The sequence below is a fragment of the Hetaerina americana genome, unplaced genomic scaffold (assembly GCF_022747635.1).
Source record: "Hetaerina americana unplaced genomic scaffold, ioHetAmer1.1.p SCAF_9, whole genome shotgun sequence".
Taxonomy (NCBI): domain Eukaryota; kingdom Metazoa; phylum Arthropoda; class Insecta; order Odonata; family Calopterygidae; genus Hetaerina; species Hetaerina americana.
Window position 1 is genome coordinate 42,384,025 of NW_027287538.1, and position 13,418 is coordinate 42,397,442.

Genomic DNA, 13,418 nt, shown 5'->3' on the forward strand with positions numbered 1-13,418 from the left:
GTTTATTCATCTAAATCTATATTGTCCCCTTCAAAGTAATCCCCATCGACTGCAACACACTTATGCCAGCGCTTGATCCAATCCTCGAAACATTTTTTATATTCGGTTTTCGGTATGTCCATCAGTGCTTCCTGCGATTTTTCCATTACTTCCTCTCGGCTGCTAAAACGCGTTCCCCGTAATGGTTTTTTAACTCGATTGAACAGAAAGAAGTCACAGGGAGCCAAATCAGGTGAATTCGGTGGCTGTTGGATGGTATTTGTTGCATTTTTCGTCAAAAAATTACGAATAATGATAGCACTGTGCGACGGTGCGTTATCATGGTGCAAAATCCACGAGTTTTCTGCCCACATTTCTGGTCTCTTTCGGCGAATTGCTTCACGCAAACGTCTCATAACGCCCAAATAATACTCTTTGTTTACTGTCTGGCCTTCTGGCAAAAATTCATGATGCACTACACCGTTGTAATCCATGAAAACCGTCAGCATTGCCTTCTTTTTTGACTGAAAACGACGTGGTTTTTTTGGTCTCGGCTCATTTGGTGAACGCCATTCACTTGCCTGATGTCTGGATTGCGTGTCGTACTCATAAACCCACGTCTCGTCTCCAGTAATGATCCTTTTGATGAATGTGGGATCGGATTCAGCCTCGCAAATCATGTCTTTTGCGACGTCAACACGGTCTCTTTTTTGCATGAAATTGAGGTCTTTTGGCACCAACTTTGCTGCTACACGACGGAAACCCAAATCATTAACCACAATGTCTTGGGCGGATCCATAGGCAATGTTCAAGTCCTCCGCTATTTCTCTGATGGTTAATTTGCGGTTATTGACCAACATTTCTTTTACTTTATCAATTTTTTCACCGACTTTCGATGTCGATGGTCTGCCACTGCGTTCATCATCTTCGATTGACTCACGACCACTTCTGAACCGCTCGTGCCACTGGTAACAGACCGTTTTTTTTAGAGAATCGTTGCCGAAACACTTTTCCAACATTTCCAACGTCCGTCTTCTTTTTTTTTTGCCAAAACGTTCCCTCTTGACGCTTGGCTTGCAGCTTCCCGATGATTTAATCATTCAGCTGCTGTGTTTGCGGCTTCTTAGCCCGTCGATGAAGGAAGGTCCAATCAACTCCTTTTCCTTTTCAATGGTGGTTGGTCGTCGTCCCGTCCCGTTGCTGCTCTTGGGCGTTTGTGCCTTTCCCAGGAGACAGGTTTTAAGCCGCCGATCGACCGCAAGTGCTCTTCTTTTTTGCCTTCAAGCTCCTCGTAAAAGGCCGTCGCGCGAGTCTTGATGACATCTCCAATGGGCGCAGTTTCAGTTAAGGCGTGGAGAATTTCTGCGGCATAGTTCCAGCCAAGCCCAAGTACACTGTTGAGTGCCCCTCTTTCCGTTACCTCCAAGTGGTGGAAGGCCGTCTGAGTCATTCTGCCACTCCATGCCGGTGAAGCGTACATCAAGATTGGGCGAATTGCCGCCACGTACAGATACGTCTTTGTCTTGATAGAGAGGGACGGTGAACGCAGCAGCGGCGAGAGTTGTAGTCGTCTTCCTCTTGCCTTCCTGGTGGCAGCGAGGGCGTGACTTTTGAATGTCAGTCTTTTATCCAGTATCACGCCTAGATAGGTCACCTCTTCCTTCCATGGCGCCTCCTCGGTGCCCACGAGGATTTCTCCTGGTTCTCGCAGTCCTCCAGGTGAAAAAAGAATCGTCTGTGTCTTTGCGCTGTTGACGCTGATTCGCCACAGGGCGTACCACTCCAGCAGTTTGTCTACTGCTCGCTGTAGGTATGTTGCCGCCATGTGTGCTCTCCGCGAAGTGGTCACTATTGCTGCGTCATCCGCATACAGGGCAACCATGGTATGTCGTCCAAGGTCTACCGGGAGGTCCGCCGTATATAGATTAAAAAGTATCGGTCCGAGCACCGATCCTTGCGGCACGCCTGCGTGGACCTGTTTCGGCTGTGACAGCGCGCGTCCCCAGGCGACACGGAAAGTCCTTCCTGTCAGGTATGATGTTAGCAAGCGGCGCTGCCAATTTGGAAACCGCTGTATTGCAAGTTTTCGCCTGAGACCAGCGTGCCATACCCGGTCGAAGGCTTTCCTGATGTCAAAGAACGCCGCCGTTGAGCAGCATCGCCGATTGAATCCGGCCGTCACCTGTTCCACGAGACGGACGAGCTGGTGTGTGGTGGAGTGTTCCTCTCGAAAACCGTACTGTGATGCCGGCAAGATTGAGTAGGCCGCGATGTGCTTCAGGAGATGTGGCAGCAGTACCCTCTCAAGCAGCTTTCCCAGGGTCGCTAGCAGGGCGATCGGGCGGTAGTTCTCTACGTTCCTAGCGGACTTCGGCGGCTTCGGCAATAGGATGACTTTTGCCGATTTCCAGATGGCCGGAAAATGTCCCATGGAGAAGCAGGCCGTAAAGAGCGCAATCAGGTGAGTTGCGAGCGAGACAGGCATCTGTCTAAGGGCCTCGTTCGGGATGTTGTCCTCTCCTGGTGCTTTCTTGCAGCGTAGTCGTCCAAGGGCTGCTCTCAGGTCGTTTTCGGTAACCTTCGTTACCGTCATGGTGCCCTCCTCCGTTGTTTCATCCTCTTCAGGAAAGTCGCTAGGATCATCCGGTACCAGTGGATCCGGAGTCGACGTGAAAGTGGCCTCCAGCGTAGTTGCTGCAAATTCAGCCTTTTCGTCTTCCGTGATAAGAGGGCCACCAGGTGAGTCGATCGGTGGGTCGATCCGAATGCTGTGGCGAAGAGAAGCTGCCATTCTCCAGATGCTCCCATCTTCGGTTCGGAGGGAAGCAACCTTCCTTTCCCACGTCGTCTGCCTGTGGTCCTGGATGAGCTGCCTCACTTCGGCTCGTTTTCTTCTAAACCGTGCCCCATCCGCGGGACATTTGGTTCTTTGAAATCGTCGTCGAAGCCGATTTCTTTCGCGGATGCGGCGAAGGATGGAATGAGGCAGCGTCAGATGTCCAGAAGGGCGGATCAGTTTTATTGGCACGGTGTTCTGTAATGCTTGGTCCACGCCAGCTGTTATGACAGAAGCATATTCGTCCAGCATAGCTTGTGACGTCAGTGATGGCGGCTGTTCCGGTAAAATGTCGGACAGGATCTGCCTGTACCCTGTCCAGTCTGTTTTATCCAGGCATCGCACCGGCCGTGGGGGAAGTAACGTTGGGCAGCATCCCAGATAGGCGCAGACTGGGTAGTGGTCGCTGTCCAACGTCGGTGTCGCCACGAGAGAAAGCGAACTCGTGAGCCTACGGTGCAGCGCAATATCTAAGACGTCTTCGCTCCTGCCGTGATGCTGATGCGTTGGCCCATGTGGACCCGCGACGCGTACTCCGTTGTTCTGAGCCCATGTGAGCAGCGCTTCACCCCGAGGGTTCGGTGTAATTGAATGCCATGCAGCATTCTTTGCATTTAGATCCCCGAGAAAAAGCGACGGCCGTGACCCGGAGAAGATGACTTCGAAATCCTGTGTGGCTAGAGGTCGTTTTGGGGGGAGATAGAGTGACCCCACTGTGAGAGAGCCGATCGAAGTATCTACTTCAATGGCTGTCGCCTCTAGATGCAGTCGAGCTGGTAGGTCAATTTTTCTCGCAGCCAGGTCAAGCGAAACGAGGACCGCCGTGCCCCCTCCTCTTGTTTGCCGGTCATCCCGGTAAACTGCATAGCCTGGAACGCCGTATGAAGTTCCAGGACGGAGATGAGTCTCTTGCAGACAGACGATTGAGATTCTTGCCTTCCGTAGAAAGGCAAGCAATTCAGGGGTCTTTCGCTTCAATGCGCCGCCGACATTCCATGTGGCTAGGATGATAGATTTATTTAATTCTCGCCTATGGTCCAATTTGGTTTGGGAAAATAGTGGTAAGGGCGACAGTTAAAGCTTGCAGCTGTTGTTGCAATAGCGCAGCAGAGGACGTCAATGCTTCCAGGTTGGAAGAGAGGGATGTAGCCAAAGTTGGAGTCGGCATCTGCGAGTCTGCAGCCCGCCTCTTCTGGAGAAGAGGAATTTTTATTTCTTCTGCTGTCTCCCTGGCGACCGGAGCCGGCGTCGAGAGTGGAGGAAAGTCAAGATGCTTGCACATGGTCGGACGTTGGGTTGCGTTGGTTGGGTCTCCCGGCTTCGACGCGTTGAAGGTACCAAGCGTCTTCTGTTGAGGAGAAGGCAGCTCTGTTTCAGCGGCGGTGTTCTTCGCCCCCTGGGTTGGTGCGCCTTTCCTCCGGAGGCTAGCCATCTTCATCTCCTTCTGTTTGGCGTAGACAGGGCAGGTCCTGAAAAATGCAGGATGGTTTCCTCCGCAGTTACAGCAACAAGTCTTCTTCCTTTCCGTATCCGGACATTGGATGCCTTCATGTGCACCAGCACACTTGTAGCATCGCGGGGCTGCCGTGCAGTTGGAAGATGCGTGTCCGAATCGGGTGAACCGGTAACACATTTGTGGCTCCCTGTGCTGATATTTTGCCACCCTGACACGGGAATTGCCGATGTATCTTATGGCAAGCATTTCTTTTGTTTGCCATTCAGGGTTTTCCTTGACAACGACAAGGAAGAAGGTTCCCTGCCGCACCAGATGCACTCGTTCCACCGGAATCCCCATGGCGTCCATATCTTCTTTCAGTAGCTCAACTGGGTAGGTGCACGGAAGTCCACGAACCGCGTAGAAATTGGCTCGTAGGGATTTCGGGCCCCAGGTCGAGAATTGTGCATTTGACTGCACCAACAGCTGCTTTATGGCCGCATAATCAGCCGCAGTCTTTAGTTGAAGTCTCGTCGAGTCGGTTGTATGGATTGCAGTAAAGGACTTGTCCGTTGCCTTGGATCGGACAAGTTTCAGCAAGGCCGCGTGGTCTACTACATCGTATATGATGAGTGCCGGGGGGCGTGTTTCCTTTTTTCGGCTTGCCGGGGATCCAGATGGTGCAGATGAATTTTCAGCCTCCATCACCACGGGAGCAGAAGAGTTGTCCGTGTCCGGATCCGTGACGAGCGGTGAGAATTTATTACTCGTACTTACCGGGCGCTTATTAGTTGCTTCTTCAATGGAAAGGAATGGTGCGCTACGCTTCCCGGCTCCTCTGGGATCCTTGACGTGTCGCCAGTCGTCGTTGAATTTCGCGGCAGGGGCAGACGGCCCGTTCTGATGCATGGAAACGTCCATATTTAGAGCGCCGGCAGTATGAACAGGGTTTGAAGAAGTATTTTCCAGCTGCTGGTCGAGAGGAGTCCTTATAGTGTCCGCTGGCAGCGGCACGATGTCCATATTGGGCGCCTTGCTTCGCTGTCCCTCGATTATTTAATGATGTCAGCAACCAGGGTTAGAAGTATCCAGTAGAATATTCCAAGGGAGGCGTACGTCGAAATTTCTGTAGGTATATCCAGGTCTGATGGTCTATCCTCCGTCTCCAACGTTCCGAATCCAGGTGATGTCAGGTCACACCAGGTCTCCAACCAGGTCTCCCAGGTCCCAACCTCCAACCATTTCCTATTCAATTGTCCCAACGTCCGTGCGCCACTAAATCCGTTTTTTACGCAAAATTTAATACAAGTTCGTTGTTGCAAATTTAAATCCATTTCTGCAATTGTAAAAAATCGCCAACACACACAGAGATAGATGTACTCTTGGCTACGTAACTTTTGCAAATGTCAAGTTATGACACTAAGATTTAAAGGGAATATCAACAACAGATGTACCAATTTAACAAAAAAACAGAACTCAAATCGGAACGATGGGAGCGCCACACGGTGGTTATTCCGGGAACTTTTTGATCAAGGTAGTATTTCGCTGCAAAATTAGCTTATAATCAGACGACGTATGGTCTGCACATTTTTTATGTTGAAGCAATTGGAGCAACAACCTTCAATTTACTCCGCTGTTTAAAACTTAATTATTACTCTTTACATCCCTTAGGAAAGACGGATCTACGACCGTAATTATCTAAAACATAACAACGCCACATACAATTTCACGAGACCAATTTTTTTTTATATTAATTTTAATTCTCATTCCGGAGCAATGAGTGGTTGTCAAATCCGGGGATTTTTCTCTCTCACCCCATTAGAGAAAGCAATCAAAGGGGAAGAAGGGTTCTTAGGCGAATGCGTCATGGCTACCGGAAAGCCGGAGGAGCCCTTCAGAAGATGAAGGGAAGCGGGGGTTTTGAGGGAGGGAGTGAAGGGATGGAAGCAGCGGGGGACACCCTCCCTTATAAGTGAGCCGACGGGGACCCAGCGATCAAGTTGGTAGGGTGGGAAGCGAGCAAACACTTTTAATCTCCCGATTTAGGCGCTCCACTCCACCCATGTGTGAGCGGAATTGATTTCCACCCAGAAACCTCTTCGCCCGGAGGTTTCGCGGAATTGGGAGTAGGTGAATTGAATTCCCAAGTGCCCGTGGGGGAAAGAGAGAATGGCTGTTTGGGGAGACGGGTGTAAGGCGTGGGTATGGAGGGTGGGGGAAGACAGAGAGAGAGAGAAAGTCGGGTGAGGAGGGCTGTGCCCGCAAACTGAGGAGATAAAAGTTGGGAAGGGCGAGAGGCGTGCAGCGGCGTAGGTCACATGGCCGAGACACACGAGACTCCCACCGCCTTGAGGGTTCTTCTCGCTCGGGGTGCCATTTTTGCTCGCGCCGGCACGCACATACATCTCTCTCCCTTTGCTAGGAGACTCAAAAATCTCGCTTTCGCTCCACGAGGAATTTTGCCCAAGTCCGGATGGGGGGGGGGGAATGAATGGCGGAAGGGCTCCCTCATCTCGTCACGCTGAAGGCCTGATAGTAACTTTGTCAACTCAGCAGAACCGAGCATATTTTCTTGCGCCCAAAGAAGTAACGATCCCCTCGCAATGATGGTAGCCCGTACATTCATCCAATTCAAGAAAATCCGTCGCCCCCAACTGGCAACTAAAAAGCTCTTGCACTGGAAATGAGGGGCATTAGCATAATTCGCAACATGGATAACGAGTAATAGAAATGTTTCCGAAACAGTAAACTGAAAGGTTAGTTAAATTAACGTTTCAACACACATATGTAGGAGCTGGATGAGTTTGTTATGATAGGGAAAGGTCGAAGGTTCTTGGCTAGACGATTGTCTTTAGATTGGCCACTAAGAAATAGATATGAAAATTTCTAGTAGTGGTGATTAAATTTTCAGGTACCGTGACGACTGACGTCATTCGCATAAAAGTTTTGAATTTGAAACAAATGCACTTAAGTCATACATGAAACCATTTCTGGCTCTTATTTGTAGAACTCCTTTATGAATCAAATTAGGTAAAATAATATATGCGTTCGCCTTATTAGCATTACCAGCACTAAGCAAGCATATATATCTACACCCGATATATATTCATTCCCTGCCACACACCTTAGCGGTGGCTTGCAGGGATAATAAATAAAATAAAAGTACCCCGCAAACCGCCGAAAGGACGTGTGGCGGGGGTTGTAAGCCATGCATGTACAACCTAAATGCCTCTAAAACATATGCCTCAACACAATACCCTCAGCGAAGGTTAAATAACATAATACATCCGTAGAATTAATTGGAAGGATGTTACTTTAGCAAATGATGTTGAAAATGTATTAGCTGCACCATCGTACGACAGTAAGAGATGTCATATACATAAAATTAAAGGGATTAAGTTTAAAACAGATGGATTGAAGATTTCATTTTTCCAATAAGCGATAAAGGATCAGAATTACACACTCAGATCGTGCCAGAGGGGAAAGTAATTTGCATCAAAAGTAGTATGGAGGATTAGGCAAAAAATCAGAATTTATTAGAAGAGTACTAGAAAAGCTTGGGAATATATCTAAGCAGTACCTTAACCTGGCGCGAGCAAGTAAATGCCATTTCTAATAAAGTTCACAAAACTCTTAACACAATGAAGCATTTCAGACACCTAATCCCTATAACGTTACGCCAGAAGCTTGTTCAAACGTTAGTATTACCACATCTCGACTATTGCTCAGTTGTCTACGCTGATGTGAATAAGGAGCTAAGTACAAAATTACAAAGGCTCCAAAATTCTTGTCTACGATTCATCTTTAATATGCGTTTTAATGAACGTGTAACTCCTTACTATAAAATGTTGAATTGGTTAAAACTCGATCAGAGGAGAATGCTTCAAAAGGCCGCACAATTATTTAAAGTTCTGAATTCAAAAACCCCTTCATATTTATATAAAAATTTTATATTCAATTCAATTACGACAAAGAGATCAACCCGCATTACAAAAAACATTCCATCTTCCCAAATACCGCACGGCTATATATGAAAAGTTTTTCAGTATTTCATCCAGTAAACTATGGAACTCTTTGCCTAATAATGTAAAATTATCCAGGAACACATCCCAATTCAACAGGAAAATGTTTGAATATCTGTCTACCACACTACCAAAATGACCTTATTTCTGTTCTATCAGGCTAAATATTTAACTATTGTTCTTTGTATTTGTATGTATGTATTGTACTATATGTTTCGTTCAACTGATGTTAAATTATGTCTTGTTTCACTAGTTTAGAACCAGTTTCACTCCATAGGTTTCAAAACCTAATGTAACCTGTATTCTGCTCCAAGGGACTTTGCTCCCAGAGCAATAAAAATTGTTTATATATATACTAGGTAAATGTGATAAAAAGGCCAAAGAGAAATGTTATCTGTCGTTGGTTAGGCCTCGTTTAGAATATGGTGCAAGTAAATGGGATCCTCACAAAGTTGCATTGAGTGCCAAATTTGATCACGGGCAGCGCAGAGCTAGATTAGTAAAACGCTGGTATGGTAACCTTAGTAGCGTATCCAAAATATTAGAGCAGCTAGGCTGAGAATCACTAACGGAGCAAAGGTTAAATTACAGATTGAAGCTCTTGCATAAATTGGAAGGGCGTCTCTTTAGCAGTGATGTTGAAAATGTATTATTACTCCCATTGTACTACGGTAGGAGAGATCATGTAAATAAAATTAGAGATATTAAGGGTAGAACAGATAGATTTAAGATGTCATGTTTTTCACGAACGCTAAGGGATCATAATAACATTGTTTTACCGCGGTAGAGTCATGTTGGAGTAAAAATTAGTCTCATGTGTATTCAACCCCTGCCACACACCCTAGCGTTGGCTTGATGGGTACACATATAAAAAAAATAGTAAATGGCACTTTATTTCCCACATATTTCCTGAATTGCTGAATCCTCTCCAAAGCGGCTTGCATATAATTCGGATTATTATACATAGGTAGGCTATCCCGTAAGCATTGAAATGAGCATACAAGGCAGCTTACAACGCCGCTTTAGTGACGCTGTCACCTACCTACTAATTTGATAATTTCAACTAGACGTGGAAAGTAAGGCATTATAACAAAGTAGAAGAGCAATAATCAGAACATGCGCACGTAGCCGTTTTTTTGCCATTTATGCCCAGCATGGCGCAACTGTTTTACGTCTAATCGTTAGTGAAAATAATTTAATAGTATTTATGCATTTTTTTCAATTTTAGAGAATACCAGAAACGGAGTTAGAAAATATTTTTGAATATGAAAAACAATGGTTAAAAAAATACAAAAATGCAAAAGAGGAAATGCTACGCGTAGTTTGGCCAGGGCTGTCGATGATGTCAACGCGGCGTTTAAAGTGTCTGACGGTCACTGAAACGCCGCTGAAAGAGCTCGTTTAGGCACTTAAATCACTCCAGTTCCTTAATCCGTTCAAGTAACACAAACGCAGAGGCAAAACAACCGGAATTCCAGGAATAGACTTACAGCCAGCAATTCGAAAAGGGAGGCACGGGTGAGCGGATTACTTGCCCGCTTCTTATCAATGGACGGAAATTGGTCTCGAGTTTTCCTCGTGTCGCATCACATGGAGAAAAAGCAAATAATCTGCGACTCCAATGGAGCCCTTCATCCACCCGAGTACTCTTCTTCACCAATTTCGTAAGCCGACCCCTCCCACCCTCAAAATTCCCGGTCACTTTACGACCCCTCCCAGGAAAAATAAGTCCACGAGCATATAGTAAGAGGAGGACCCCTCTCCTTTTTCTGTCAATAAGCCGATGCATATTTAATATTCCACTCTCGCCCCGCGTAGTCGGTCTCTTCACGCGTGCGTCGGTGCAGATGGGAGGATGTGAGTGGTGGAATGCAAAGGAACAAATATAAGGTGGGACGGTTTAAAAATTAAACAAATAAACTCACATACAAAAGCACTAGGAAGAGTAACGCGCACATGCTCACGATTTCCTGTCCTTTGTGATGCTCTCGCGAAACACGTGCCGAATTTCTCTCTTTCTAACGTCTTTTCCGAGCAAACGCCTACTTCATATTTCTCGCGAGTAACATTTGCGAGATCCGAAAATTTTTAGAGAGCACACCCCGAGGAGCACCTGTCCCAAAATCTCCCATCGCAGTTATTGGGAATGTCTATTTTGTGCACAGAGTAAGCATTCAAAAATAAAATGGAGCATTGATCCGCTCTCGGTTTTCCTAATACTTAAAATTAACTCTATTCTTAAAAGGAACAACCAAGACAACGGTTTACATTTTGCTTTAGGTAAAAAAATACGGCTCATATTGCATTTCACATGATAACTACGTTTCATTCATGCATTGTACACTTATATTTGACTTAATCGAATGAATAATTTCTAAAGCTAAATCGTGCAAATGTTTAGATGGAACTTCATCCAAAACGTACTCAGGAAATAAATTTCCGTTATATATTAAATTTCGACAAATAACTACTATATTCAGCTGTTTTAGCTCATAAGATTAATTCCTATCTTGACGAAACAAGTTAATTACATCAACTTCTATACATGTATAACTTTACTGCCCCAATTCTAATTTAGGGTATATATTTAATAGCATCACCATACAGTTAGCAGATTTTGAGAAGTGAGTTAAGGACGAATCAACTTAGCTTTTTGATTTATTTACATTCAACTTAGTTTTCACCGAAGTAATGGTCAAATAACATACGATCTTCTATCTAGACTGCATTAGCGGACCGCGGATCCGTCGTATACTAAGTCCCTAAACATATTTCTCCGAGAAAATTCACACACATAGTAAAACAGACCAACTCTTCGAAGATAATGGTTTAATTACCGTACCAGTACGAGTATCTTTAAAAATCCATCTCGGTAAGAATATGTTTTACGTCATGATATCAAAATTACCATCCGAAATAAAATAAAAGATCAATTCAAACTTTAGCAATGAATTAATTTTAAGTGAGAATATTATACAACCAAAGATGATTCTCAAGAAAATTTATTGCGCAATTTTTTTATGCTCCATCACTTTTATTTATTGGTGCCGAGATGGAAGAAAGAGATGCGAGGGTGTCGAGTGAAGATTCGCTTGTGCAACAAGCCACTCTCATATTCGCACCCTCGCCAGCTGCAACGGACGAGAGACACTTGAAACTGCGGCCACATCCAAGGCTTTAAACACGCATGACCTGATCCACCGAGCTCAAAAAGCCCACGACCGACTTCGCTGGACCAAGTTCTGACATCAATAACACGGCCGTGTTGGCAACCGATGATACTTTCTAAAGGGGTTGTGAAGGATACTGTTATTAGGAAGGGCTGCAGATAAAGCAGGCGTGCTATGACGTGATGTACTACTGCTGGAAAGGGCTTTGTTAAAAAGAAATGAGTTTCAACTAGTTATACCACTGCCCCGAGCGCATGAGGAATTTATAAAATCCGTTCTCGGATGATGCCTACGTACAATAGTGAGGGAACATTTATATTAAAAGAGATGATAAAAATTCATGCCCTCGGTCCAAACCGGGTCAAGGAATTTACGCGGTTACACGGAGGTCCTCTTATTTTCAGTTGGAAATATGGAACGTAAATTTCAGTACAACTGTTTAAAATGCGTGTCTTCCTGTTTTTGCGTGAGTTCTGCAAGTTGGGAATTATTTATTAAATTGTCATTCTTACAGTGAAATTAGTGCATGTTTAAACTATAAAGCCGATAGAAATAATACCATAAATCGTTAGTCCCGCAATGCTCCCTCGAATTGCATTCGTAATTGATTGCTTGAATTCATAAATATACTGCTTCCAGCGAAAAGCGATTCAACAGCTTTATGACTGGAGCACGCGAACATTACCCTACAAGAAAGAAACGATAAATTTTAAATTAAATTCATGGTGGGCAGACGGATATTTCCTTTAATTCGAGAACTACTTGGCACTTTAACACTATTATAAATATACTGGAAAAATTCATTGGAATAAGTTATCATGTTTGTTCTTTATAATGAATGTTTGAAAATGGCGAGCCATTTGGAAAATGGAAATTGCCCCGGTGTTTTGATACACACGCGGAATGAAAACATATGACACACCATGGCATTTATATTTGAATGGAATCTAGAAAAATGTAAACTTCTTAATTAAATAATTCGTAACCAATATCAAATCTAATCTTTGACTAATGGATCCTCAAAAGAAGTGAGAAAAATATTTGCTAGCCTAATTGACGACGCTTCATTACAATGAAGGAAGAAGTTACTTGACGCTTATTACCTTAAGTTAGGACGAAAGATGTACTATTTAAATATTGCCAAAAAAATTGCGGTTAAGTAAAAATAAGAATTAAGCGGCTGAAAATCGGAGATATTCTTCTTTAAGGATATGTCCATTTTAACATTATCTTATGCTGATACTGCTCGTGCCACCCGCCACTAGCCCTTGCGGCAGCTTGCTGGTTATTATGTACAGGCAGTGCCTGTAGATGCAGATATAATATCGTTTCAGCATAATTTTCTAAATCAATCAAACGTACACCATTCATTGCACACGCACCCCATATGGAATCATTTAGAACATCACTCTTGATTTAATTTACTAAAATGTTTGTACTTGACCAAGACAGTAACAGATACTAAGGAGAGGTTACTAAGTGGTTAGCATAATTCAGTAGCGCCCAACTACGGGCCGTCAAACATTTTAATTTATCCCACGAAGATTTAAGCAGCATAAATTGTTATTGTTCATAAAATAGTTAGGAACTTCATATTATATACAATTATCCAAGATACTTAACACGTCCCCGATGTTTTCAAAGCAAAGGAATGAATCGAGAATATATATTTACTTATTTTTGGAATATATTTTACCCTAGGTAATAAATCAAAACTAGGTGGCACGTCTACCCACGGGTGATACACAAACAGACTCGTCGAGAAAAACGATTGGGAACCACTTGCATAGGTGATCAAATATTTAGCAAATAAGGGGCATTTCACATCACTGAAAAACAGCGATCCTTTGACACAAATATAGTTATCGCCACATGCTATTGTCCAATGTTTCCATCGATTAAAGGAAAACCTAAAATCATTATGATCGTGGGCATTGTACTATAATTTTGGAATAACTGAAAATTCGAAATTACAT

The 13,418-nt window shown here is 44.4% G+C and overlaps 1 long non-coding RNA gene across 1 annotated transcript in view; it reads right to left on the minus strand.

Annotated features, from left to right (window-relative positions):
- LOC139698972 (uncharacterized) overlaps positions 1-13,418 on the minus strand; it is a 273,657-nt gene that overhangs the window by 52,323 nt on the left and 207,916 nt on the right. The window lies entirely within an intron of this gene.